The sequence below is a fragment of the Haplochromis burtoni genome, unplaced genomic scaffold (assembly GCF_018398535.1).
Source record: "Haplochromis burtoni strain Fernald_Lab_line unplaced genomic scaffold, NCSU_Asbu1 Contig_45, whole genome shotgun sequence".
In the NCBI taxonomy this organism is placed as follows: Eukaryota; Metazoa; Chordata; class Actinopteri; order Cichliformes; family Cichlidae; genus Haplochromis; species Haplochromis burtoni.
Genome location: NW_024582406.1, coordinates 990066 through 1001711, shown reverse-complemented (window position 1 = coordinate 1001711; position 11646 = coordinate 990066). Strand labels below are relative to the sequence as shown.

General features: G+C 42.2%; 1 non-coding gene across 1 annotated transcript; it reads right to left on the bottom strand.

The window, feature by feature from the left end:
- Positions 1-11432: 11432 nt before the first annotated feature.
- On the bottom strand, positions 11433-11514 carry trnas-aga. Its single transcript has one exon. It is a non-coding gene; the product is annotated as a tRNA-Ser (tRNA).
- Positions 11515-11646: the final 132 nt, after the last annotated feature.

Here is an 11646-nt window from a genome sequence, read left to right as displayed (position 1 = left end):
TTTCTGTTTTCTTGTTCTCTGGATAGTGCCTTTCTCTCTGGTGTTTCAGTGTCTCCGACCTGCTATTTTGAGCCCCCAACCCCCTCCTGCCCCACCCTCTCTTTTTGGGGCCTGCCAGTCCTGCAGCGAGACAGTGTACATAATCCAAGATGTCCTATTCAGCAACACCTTTCCTCCACCTTCCTCCCGCATCAACCCACCTTCACCTTTCCCCTCACAAACATGGAACTCTTCTTATTTAAGTGTCTCTGCTTGTCTTACCTAATCATGTTGTTTTGGTTTTTGCCTTTTTTTTTTTTTTTTCCTTTTTCAATTTGCATTTTTTTTTGTTTTTTGTTTTTGTTTTCAATTAATAAAATGCAATTATTAAAAAATGCAAAATTTTGTAGTGTGTTCTTCTGTGTTTGAAATTCCACAGGAACACAAGTTGTTGTTGTTGTTGTTGTTGTTGTTGTCGCCTCAGAAATTCACTCAAGTATAGAAGTCTGAACAAGAGCAATGACCACTTGTACAAAGCAGACTTACTATGCGTTTGCTTTTTTTTCTGGCATACACAGTGGCTGCACTCAGATTAAATATGGCCCATAAAACTGAGGTTACCGTTTGTGAGTAGCCCCTGTGAGCCAAAAGCACAAAAGACAATCCCCACACAACTGTTCAAACCTGATTACGAGGGGCAGCAAATCATAAGACATAGCTTGTTTCAGATTGGATTAAGGTGATGCTCCAATCCCAGCAAAAAGTATAAATAAATAAACAAGGACAATTTTGAAGAGTAAACAATGAAATGCTGCTCTAATAGTCCAAGAATGAAAATGAGTTGGCAACAAAACTTGCCGGTGCTAGCAAAAGCCCACAGTCATCCTGCTGCTTCACATCTTGCAGCGCCTCTGCGGCAGAAAAGCCTTGCATGCAAAGTTCCTCCATGTGCAGTCGCGTCAACTTGCATCAACAATAAAAATAGAAAATGGCAGCAGTGCCGCAGGAACGCAAGCATTTCCTGAATTGAGTGACACAGCCACATTTTTAATACACATTTCCCTGCTCTATCTTCATTTAAAGACATAACGCGTCTACACAAATAGTTGGATGTGCTGCTACTGGATCACCACAAGTTTGTCAAGGAGTTTGATCAGAACCACAATCATCTTTATTTTGCAAAGTTTATGTGGTGCAGCAGCTTTGGTTACATAGAGAAGTAGCACTCTAAAAAAAACACATGATGGTGATATCGATCTGCTCGTTTCAATAATTTATTAGAAAACTGAACTTAAATTTTCTAAATTGTTGCAGGTTGAAACACCTACGTGTTGTTAGAGACTTAGTAGAATGTAGGTGGTAACAGCAGTAAGTGTATATCTGTATGTATCTGTATTTTCAACCTGCTGCTGAGTAACCCACATCACAGACTGACTTATAACAAAAAAAATAGCATTTTGTTGTTTTATTGTGTTCTTGTTTTGTTTTAAAACTAAAGACTGCCTATAAAAGATGCCCATGGCTTCTATCTTTAAAAGATGCAGAAGTGACTCAAAGATGCATTTTTCTAACAAGGGGTTGACAAACCTATTTGTCACTTCATGTACGACCTTTAAACACAATCCTAAAATGCACCACAAAGCTGGATATGTTTTAGGGATTGGCTTCTCTGTGATTGACACTGTGCAAACACTCATTAGTCTTGACCTGTCAGCAGAGCAAACCCTCATGCGTCACGCTCGATTTCAAAACAAGCAACGGTGGCTACACCCATCTTTTATATACAGTCTATACTTTTTTTACCATAAAAGGCTATCTTTGTGGCACGAAGTAGCAAATACAGGACAAAGGCACGTGGCGTTTTTCTTTGTTTGTGGTGTTTCAGGTGGCCCTGCAACAGGCTGGTGACCTGTCCAGGTTGTACCCTGCCTCTCACCCTGTGACAGCTGGGACAGGCTGCAATGCTGAACTAAATAAGCCGAAGAAGATGGATTGATGGTGTTTTATGTTCTTTAACTTTTCTTTAAAATGTTATTTTTGTGCTAAAAATAGCAAACATTTCAGACCTAAGACTGTATATAAACGACAGGTAAAAAAAAAACAACACTTGCAGAAATGCCTTAAACTTGCATTCAGTCAGCCAGGCGCAACATGTCAAACTGTGGAGAAGTCGTGAAAATGACCCTCAGCTCCCTTGATCTACAGTACTGCGCAAAAGTCCAGAACCACCCCGTATTGTTTTATATTTTCCTAAGAAAATGGGAGATACATGCAGCGATTCATTGAAACATGCAAACATACATGGAAATACAAATACAGAAGAAGCCCAAGCCATGATATAGCCTCCAACGTGTTTTACAGATAGCTGTGGATGCTTGCTGTTGAATCTTTCTCCTGACCACCTGTAGGAAGAGTTCTGTGGTGTCTGCAATTCTAAAACACAACAGTGGTTTGCCTCCTGAATTTCTTGACCTTGTATGATTCACAGATTGGTGTTAAATGGCTTAACAAACAGGTATTTTAATGCATAATTTTGTGTTTTATGATTACATAAAGAGTAAAATAGAAAATAAAGCAGTATACAATATGAGCATGCAGAATCCCTTGTCACTGCTGTTTCCCCCCACCACCACCACTACCACCAAAAAAAAGGGAAACCACTGGGTGAATTCCATCTTTAATATACAGTCTTTGGACTGTATGTAAATGTGCAACATAAGGTCAAATTTTATAATTTACAAATTCAAGTTTTCATCTGTAAGAGAGAAATGTGTTATGCTGACCAATATGACATGCTGTACTTTTAACTTTTAACCTTGCTTAATGTTTTAAATAGGGTTTTTTCCCCATCTACATTCAGGGCAAGTGGTTTCTCTGCATGTCACTGCAGTATGATAATGAGCTTGCAGACCTGAAACTTGCTATGAGAAACAGATCGCAGTGGCAGGCCCACTTTGATTTTCAGCAGATTGTGCTGTAACTCGTTACGACTCACTGAAATCACAGATTGTTTTATCATCTGTGAATGGGTGTTAAGCATTTATTGGAACCTCAGAAGGAAAAAGCAAACAACGACTTTTTGAGGGTTGCATTCATTAGTACTGATGTGGAAAAGAAACCCGATGTCATACTTAATGAACAGATGTTATTTTTAGACTTTCCGTGCATGCTTGAACTGCAGATAATACAGACTGCAAGTTTGGTGCACGATTCATGTAAACTATACAGGACAGTATGTTTGAAGTGTGTTGTTGTTGTTGTTGTTGTTTTGGTGGGGGGAGTGGAAGCAGCTTAAGATTCACTCTGCCAGAATGTAAAGACAGGGAAGACCAATAAGTATTAGAGCATGTAAGAGTGTGAACTGTTGCCTATCTCTATGTTGGCCCTGAGATGCACCATTGATCTGTCCAGGGATTGGCACCAGCTTCTATGCCAGCTTATTACATTATTACTACTGAGGAGCATCAAATTTTAGGGGGTGGCCAGTGCCCCCTCTGGTCCCCCCTTGGTGCCGCCCCTGTTCTCCATCATTCCATCAGACCTGTTGATAATACTGTTGGGAATCCTTTGAGAGTCCAGAATCGTGGCAGTGAACCAGTCAGTGAGTTTCTAAGAACGGGTAAGTCAAGACATTAGGCCTCATTTCACTGTAAAGCTTTCCAAATGTATTTCTGTTTCCTAAGGCACTGATGACGCGGCCGTGTCAGTTGATCTTTAGAAGCAGTGAGGAGGAAGCTCACAATTTTATTTCTCTCAGAGAGAGAACCCCGGGGTGCTCTGCGTGCAGCTCCCTGCTGCAGCCCGGCGAGATCTTTAACAGCACGTTAGCCACGGTCTGCTGCTCTGTCTGCTCCACATTTCGACTTGTAGCACTCAAGGGTGCCACTTAAGCTCTTCCCTTCAGTGTGGCTCCTCTCTCAGCCTTCAGGTTTTTTTGGGGGGGTTGCCACAGACCGCCTTAAACAGACACTGTTACATCAACGCTGCTGTCCTCTTTCTAGCCCGCTCAGCTGGAATGCATCCCAGGTCTTTAGGATAGCGTCCCGCTCCAGTGCATCTATTCATCTTTCTGACATTTACCAGTTATGAAGCCTGATGAGACGCTCGCTCTGCCACATCTGTTGACCAGTATAGCGACTGAAATAAAGTGAATGTCAGGGTTTTTCTGCTGGGTATGTGTATGTTTAAACCTTATACAGTTATAGGCCACTCAGAATTCTGGGAGGCCTTTCAAAAAGTGTAGGGCCTGAGTACAAACTCTGCCCCAGGGGGTTTGGCCTCTCATGCTTGACAAGGCTATTTGCCATATGGTGCTGCTATAGCAGGCGACAACAGCAGCGTCAGCTTCAAAGGCTCTCTGCTCTGCTCTGTGGACGCTTTATCACAATTTGAGGATTTACAAGTGAGGAGCGCATGTGACCTGTTTGTGCCATTCTGAGCATTACTATTAAACTCTGTCTGAATACGCGTGTGCATTGGCATAGTTGTTCTTAGATAGATTATATATTTGTGTGTGACTGGATTTGGCCGTTTGAGGAAATGCATGACAGAGAGATATGCAATTTTACGTGTAAAATACACAAAGCTTATCATCCGATCTCGTAGCTTTTCCCCTGTTTAGGTTATTTGCATAGGGCCACGTAGTGTGCTGCTTTAGTAATGAATGGCGTGCCGGAAAGATCTACAGAATGCATGACTTTGGCTCGGCCTCATTTGTCTTTTTGTGGATATAAAAATAATCCTTTGGTATTATTCGTTTTTGGGTTTTTTTCATTGCAACTGTCTCTAAGATAAAAATGAAAGGGAAAACAACCTGAAACTTTACATAATGTAATGTGACCTTTTAAAAGACTTAAAAAAATTCCAGTCGCCAAACTAAATCCTAAAACCAGACCACGTAGCGATGACCTCGGAGTTACTGGCATGACACATGGATATGACTGGCTGACATTTTGACATGCTATTATGCAATGTTGCAAGCAGAAGCGGTCGTTTTCCTTTCCTCTGTGGTTTTGTGGTGCTGTGCTGTTGTTAGCTTTTGGGCACCACTTCTGGTATTTTGGGGTGGAAATGCCTGGCAGATTTGGTGGAAAACATGCATTTTGTTTTTTGTTTCCATAATTAATAAAAAGTACAAGATTTTTCACATGAAACTGTTCAGTTGTCATTTTAAGCCTGCTTCATTGTATTAGAATAGTATTTGGCCATATTATTAGGTAATTTCAATGTTGTTACACATATAAATACCTTTTATTCCATATAAAAAATCTGTAAAAGTAGAATAAAGAAAATAACTGTATTTTAAATAACTGTCCCATAAAAATACAGAGATTTTAGAGATTTTTATTGCTGCAAGTTTCCATTATTTTACTGTACTTTTCTTGCTACCCAGCTGGCGGAAAAATAAAATTTTTACAGGTTCTTTTTGTTTTGTTTTTTTTCCCAACAGTGCAGGAGGAATGAGGAAGTATGATACACGGTCTGCCCAAGGCTATGAACCAAATGGGGTTTTAGATTAATTTGTTAAACTGAGTTAAAGAGCAGCTATTAATAATGTAAAACTGAGCGCCAGTCTGCTGAGCTCATCAGAGCCTTGTTTGCTCTGTGCTTACTGTTTACTGCTGTTAAGAACACCTGAGTGGGCAGCGGTCTGCCAGACAGATGAAGTTAAATCCCATGGAAATAGAATAGAATAGAATAGAATAGAATAGAATAGAATAGAATGCCTTTACTGTCACTATACAGTTGTACAATGAGATACAGAGCATCTCCTACTCAGGGTACAGTTCTGCAGCGCTATATACATATGGACATTATTAACATAGGGAAAAAGTAAAATGTATATAAAATGTACAAATATAAAAGCCGTTTTTTAAAAAAAAGTAATATGTAGTAAATATTGTTGTGTATATACAGTTGAGTTATTGCACATAGAATTGGTATTGCACAGTGGTGGTCCATAGAGGAAGTGGGAAGAAAACATTTTTGGGGGGGGGCTGTGTTATCTGTGCATGTGTGAGTTCAGGGTGGTTATGGCTTTGGGGAAGAAACTGTTTTTGAGTCTGTGGGTTTTTGTGTTGATGCACCTGTAGCGCTTCCCTGAGGGAAGCAGGCTGAACATGTTGAGACCAGGGTGGGAGCTGTCCTTGATAATGTTTGCTGCTCTGCTGAGGCAGTGGGAGGGATAAATGTCCATCAGGGAGGGGAGAGGGCAGCCGATGATCTTCTGTGCTCTCTTGACCACACTCTGAAGCCTCACTCTATCCGCCTTGGTGCAGCTGCCGTACCATACCGTGATGCAGTAGGTTAGCAGGCTCTCAATGGACGAGCGGTAGAAGGTCAGCAGCAGGTTGGAGTTCAGCTTGTACTTCCTGAGGACTCTCAGGAAGTGCAGCCGCTGTTGGGCCTTCTTGACGACCACTGAGATGTTGTCTGTCCAGGAGATGTCAGCAGAGATGAGGACACCAAGGAACCGGAAGGTGTGGACCCTCTCCACACACTCCCCGTTGATGTAAAGGGGGGCCAAGTCAGTGCTGTGTCTCTTGAAGTCAACAATGAGCTCTTTGGTTTTCTTAGTGTTCAGTGCCAGGTTGTTTTCTGAACACCATGCTGCCAGCTTCAGGACTTCCTCTCTGTAGTCTGCCTCGTCTCCCTTTGAGATGAGTAGGACTACCGTGGTGTCATCAGCAAACTTGATGATGAGAGTGTTGTTGTGGGTCGAACTGCAGTCGTGGGTGTAGAGAGAATACAGGAGGGGGCTCAGCACACAGCCCTGTGGGGAGCCGGTGCTCAGTGTGCGAGTGGAGGAGAGATGAGGGCCGAGTCTTACAGTCTGAGGCCAGTTTGTGAGAAAGTCCTTAATCCAGGCACATGTGAGAGGAGGGAGGCCAAGAGTGACCAGTTTGGTGATGAGGATGTCCGGGATGATTGTATTAAAGGCTGAGCTGTAGTCCGCAAAGAGCATTCGGACGTAGCTCTGCTGCTGCTCTAGGTGACTCAGCACAGCGTGGAGGGCTGTGGCGATGGCGTCTTCTGTGGATCTGTTTGCACGGTATGCAAACTGGTGGGGGTCGAATTCTGGGGGGAGGTAATCCTTGATGTGCTGAAGGACTAGTCTCTCAAAGCATTTCATGATGTGAGGGCCACAGGGCGGTAATCATTCAGGCTGGAGATGGGAGACGGCACTGGGATGATTGTGGCTGATTTTAGACAGGATGGGATGGCTGCCTTATCCAGTGAGAGGTTGATCTCTGTGTAGGCGTCTGACACGAGATGAAGTTATCAGATCCCATGTTTCATTAGTGTATGTATTTATCTGGCATGCAAAGGCTGACACTTTCCACTCCACTCCCTGCTGGCATCACAGGTAAATGACATAAGCTCCCACATGTTCCTGCCCCGTGGGGACTTTTATGGCTGCGCTAAGTGGAAAACTGCAATACAAAAGTTGCATTGAAAGCCTGCACTTCCCAGCACCTCCAGAACAATATGTCATATTCTGCTGTAACGTAATGTGGCATTTTGTTTAACCACTCTTCATGCAAATATCGCCTGTGTATTGCAAACATTGGTTTCTTTGTGCCCATGCCAGCGTGTTAATGCTGCCGCAAACTATCTCACACTTCAACTTTAGATAAGTACAAGATGTGGTTTTACTTTATATCATTGTAACACAGCTCCGGATAATTATCCATACTTTTTAAATCGAAGGATTTTAAATTATTGGAGCTCCTCCATCCACAATGTATGCTGAGACCATTTTTTAGTGTGTGACTGCCACCTACTGGTTAAAAGCGGCTATTTATTCTACATGAGAAAAAACAAGGTGTACCTTTATTTTATCAATTTCAACTCTAATACTCACCTCCTATGTAGACCTTCTAATTTACATCCTATTAATAACCATTCTAATTCATAATTCTTATATATTGTTTATTTTATACGGTCTGAAATATATATTATTACATCTATAAAATGCAAAATATTAATTTTTCTACACCAAGCAGTTCCCATTTTTAGGGATTGTCACTCAATGGTTTATTGAGTCGCTCCTTGGTGCATTTTGCTAGTGTGCTTATAAATACGTATCTCCTTCAAAGCTCCACGTGATGTTTGATTCGGTGACACCAAGTTGCTCGGTCCTTGTACTGTAAGTCAGCAAACAATGTTAACTGCAACATTTCAACTGTGGTGTCTTAAAGTAAACAGGGGTCATTGTCCTGAAGGCAGGGATTCACTGGTAATCAGACATACCGACTCACTTTTGGACCGATGGGCACCGATAGCAGCCCATTCGTTCATTTTCATTACTGACACTGGATTGCCCAATCAAATCTCTTCACGCGACCGGCCCCTCCCCTACCTTCGCTTTGCTCTGACGCACCTTGTCGAAACAATTTAGTGAGAAAGAATTGGCGAAAAGATGGAGTTGAAAAACTGAGAGAAAACAATAAGAAGAAACTAATAATTGATGTAGCAAAATGTGTCGAATTAACCGACATGTTAGCTGGACCAGCACCAGCAACCAGAGGTGGGAATTAACAAAGTACAAATACTTTGTTCCTGTAATGAAGTAGAATTTTCAGGTACTGTACTTTATTTGAGTATTTATTCACGGATACTCCATACATTTTAAAACAAATATAATAAAACACAACACCATCACAATAATCTAGCTAAGTGTAAATTACAGTAAATACTAAATATTGAATGTTATTGTGCAGCATGCAAGACTGACAGTGCACAATGTGCTTTGAGGTAGCAGCAAAGAAAGGTGTAGTTTGTGTCTGTGAACACCCGTGCGTACACCTGTGTGCACACCTGTGTGGATGAGCGTGCTTGTATTCAAAAGGTTTCTCCATGTAACGATCTGCTCGAGCGTATGAGGAACCATAGCCCAGTCCCCCAGCAAATGAAGCAGGCATGGAGGAGATCCAGGCCCCAGACATCCAGAGGCCCTCAGAGTGCGAGAGCCCAAGGAGGACCATCAGAAGGGCAACCATGCCACCCTCCTAGGAAGAGCTGAGGAGAGCCCCAGACGAGGGGTCACCTAGCAGCCACGGTGCAGAAGCCAGAGGGGGCTGCAGTGACATGCCCACGGGCTCTGCTGGCAGCCAAAGTGGACCCCAGAGGCCAGAGGCCCGACCTGACATATAGACACAGACGTACAGGCACACACAGACACAAATGTGCATTCCCACCCTCATGCACACATATACAAATACTCGGCACTCACCCAACGTGGAGACAGACACAAAGGGACACTGTACACACAATCACATTCCCCAAACATACTCTATGCCCCAGGTCCAGGGGGAAACCGCACCTATAGACCCAGGAGATGTTACCCTTTTCCCTGGGGTTGAGACAAGCAGACGCTGCTGGCTCCGTAGTAGCAAAGAGACCCCGCATCCCAGACCCCAATCAGACAGCCAACTGCTCCTCCCAGTCCCTCCGCCCCAATGGGGGTGTGTGAAGAGCCTCCCTCTGCCAGCTGTAGTGTTGCTGCATGCTGTTCTAAAGTGCATTTAAAACACTCGAGGGCAATGTGGTTCCTACCAGAGTGCAGCAAGTGTCAGCACGGCCCCTCCTGAAGACCTTCAATGTCTACATGCATTTAAAATTGAGAAGTGGGCACCGGCGCCAGAGGTGAGGTTGAATACACAGAGCTTTCTCTGGACGCCATATAACATGCCCACCCCCAAGGCCCTATATGTATGTGTTATGAGAGTGTGAGTAATGTGGATGTCAGGGTTGTGGAATAAAATTTATGTAGCATTTACGGTCAGGGGTTAAAGTGGGCGAGTGAGTGCAGGTGTCCTATGTTGTAGTCAGTATCCGCTGCAGAAGAGGAGGAGCACAAGGGAAGTGAGGTTTCACTACGACATAATGTTTCAGCTGTTTTTCTATTGGCTCAAAAAACTATGTCACAGTGTGTTGGTAGCTAAAGCTCTGGCTTTACCTTTTATCTCACAGGGGCATAAAATAAAGAAAGCTAACTTATCTATCAGGCCGCAGATAGATAAGAAAGACAGGACCTGGGGGGAAGAAGAGAGGTTAGATTTAAAGATAATGACTGCTCAGTGATACCTGATAAACTGCTAAAACTATTTTTTATCACATATTTGATTTGTATGTGCAATACTAGCTTTGTGTTATTCAAAAGCTGCATGAAAATGCTGTGTAGGTTTGTGCAGGATAACAGATTAGTTTGCAGTAGTGTGGTGAATTCACAGTAAAGCGCTGCGATGGACTGATAGACAGTGGCTGTGGTGGTCAGTCTTTGGTTACATCATAAAGCAGATAATGATCTACATTTAGGCTGATGATGCTTAGATTCATTTACTGAATTGAATCATTATACTAGTATAAAGACACTGTACAGTATAATGTTGGTGTAGGAAATGGAACTCAGTCGAGAAAGCTCTGAATCATCTGCTTACATCTTGTTGAATTCAGTTGTATAAATCCACAAAGAGCAGCAGGTTAGCTGATCACAGTATGAGTTGTTTGTATTTTCCCCACACCGAGCCACTGCAACAGATCTTTGTGTTCCCACGAAATGTTCAAATCTCACTGTGACCGTTCTCATTTTTCTGTTTAGATGGCAAAGTCACATTCTGCAATGTAGGCAACAGAATATATATTCTGTAAAGATGAGTATATTCATTAAAAATAGAAATTAAATTAAAGTGGTAGTGCCAGCCAGATGTTTGTAGCTGTGGGTGTCTGGACTTTTAAAGCACTTTTAAGAAAGTTAATGTTCAATTTTAGAGAACGACTGGATGGTTCGAGTAACAGTATAATTTTAGCACTTACAGATCTGACAGTGAGTGGTTCCCGTTACTCATCCAGTCTCAGAAAGCACTGGTTAAAGTGTTTGTGTGTTTATTGATTTATTTTAAGTAGTTGTGTTTTATGTATATTATGGTTTTATATTTTTACAAATGCTTTATATACTTATTTATATACATATGTATATTTAATGGTTTATACCTTGTGTTGTGGGGGGGGGAGTTGTGTGTGTGTTTCTTGTTTCTTGTTTCTTGTCTTGTTTTTATGGACATGAAGTCTGCCAATAAAGATTGAATTGAATTGAATTGGATAACATTTACATTCTCATGTACCACTATTATTGTTGTCTCATCAGATAAAATGACAAAAAATCCCTCAGAATTTTAAACTACAGCATCCATCTGCGTGTCCGCATGTGCAAACGATTCAAAGTTCCGAATTTTATATGTGATGTGCGATTTGTTAAAGTGCGGTGGTTATGAGAATCACTGTGTGGCGGGGCGCTGTTCTATCATTTTAATGCATTTCATTAAGCGCGTGTTTTCTGAACGCGACACGTCGTATTCAAAGGGCTTGATTTTCGTGAAAATTCTCCGCTTTTGTGCCACGGCATGAGGTAATACACGTCGAAGATATCTTTGTTGAAATGAAAAAGATGACGTTGTCGGCAGGATTCGAACCTGCGCGGGGAGACCCCAATGGATTTCTAGTCCATCGCCTTAACCACTCGGCCACGACAACTCGTACATCCCAATCACACAGACGTCAACTCATAACAAAATTTCCGTTATACTACTAGTTACACAAATAAAGCATGTTTTGAAGAATAAGGCACTGGAAGCTGGAACAAGCAGGGAAACAAGAGCCAATCTT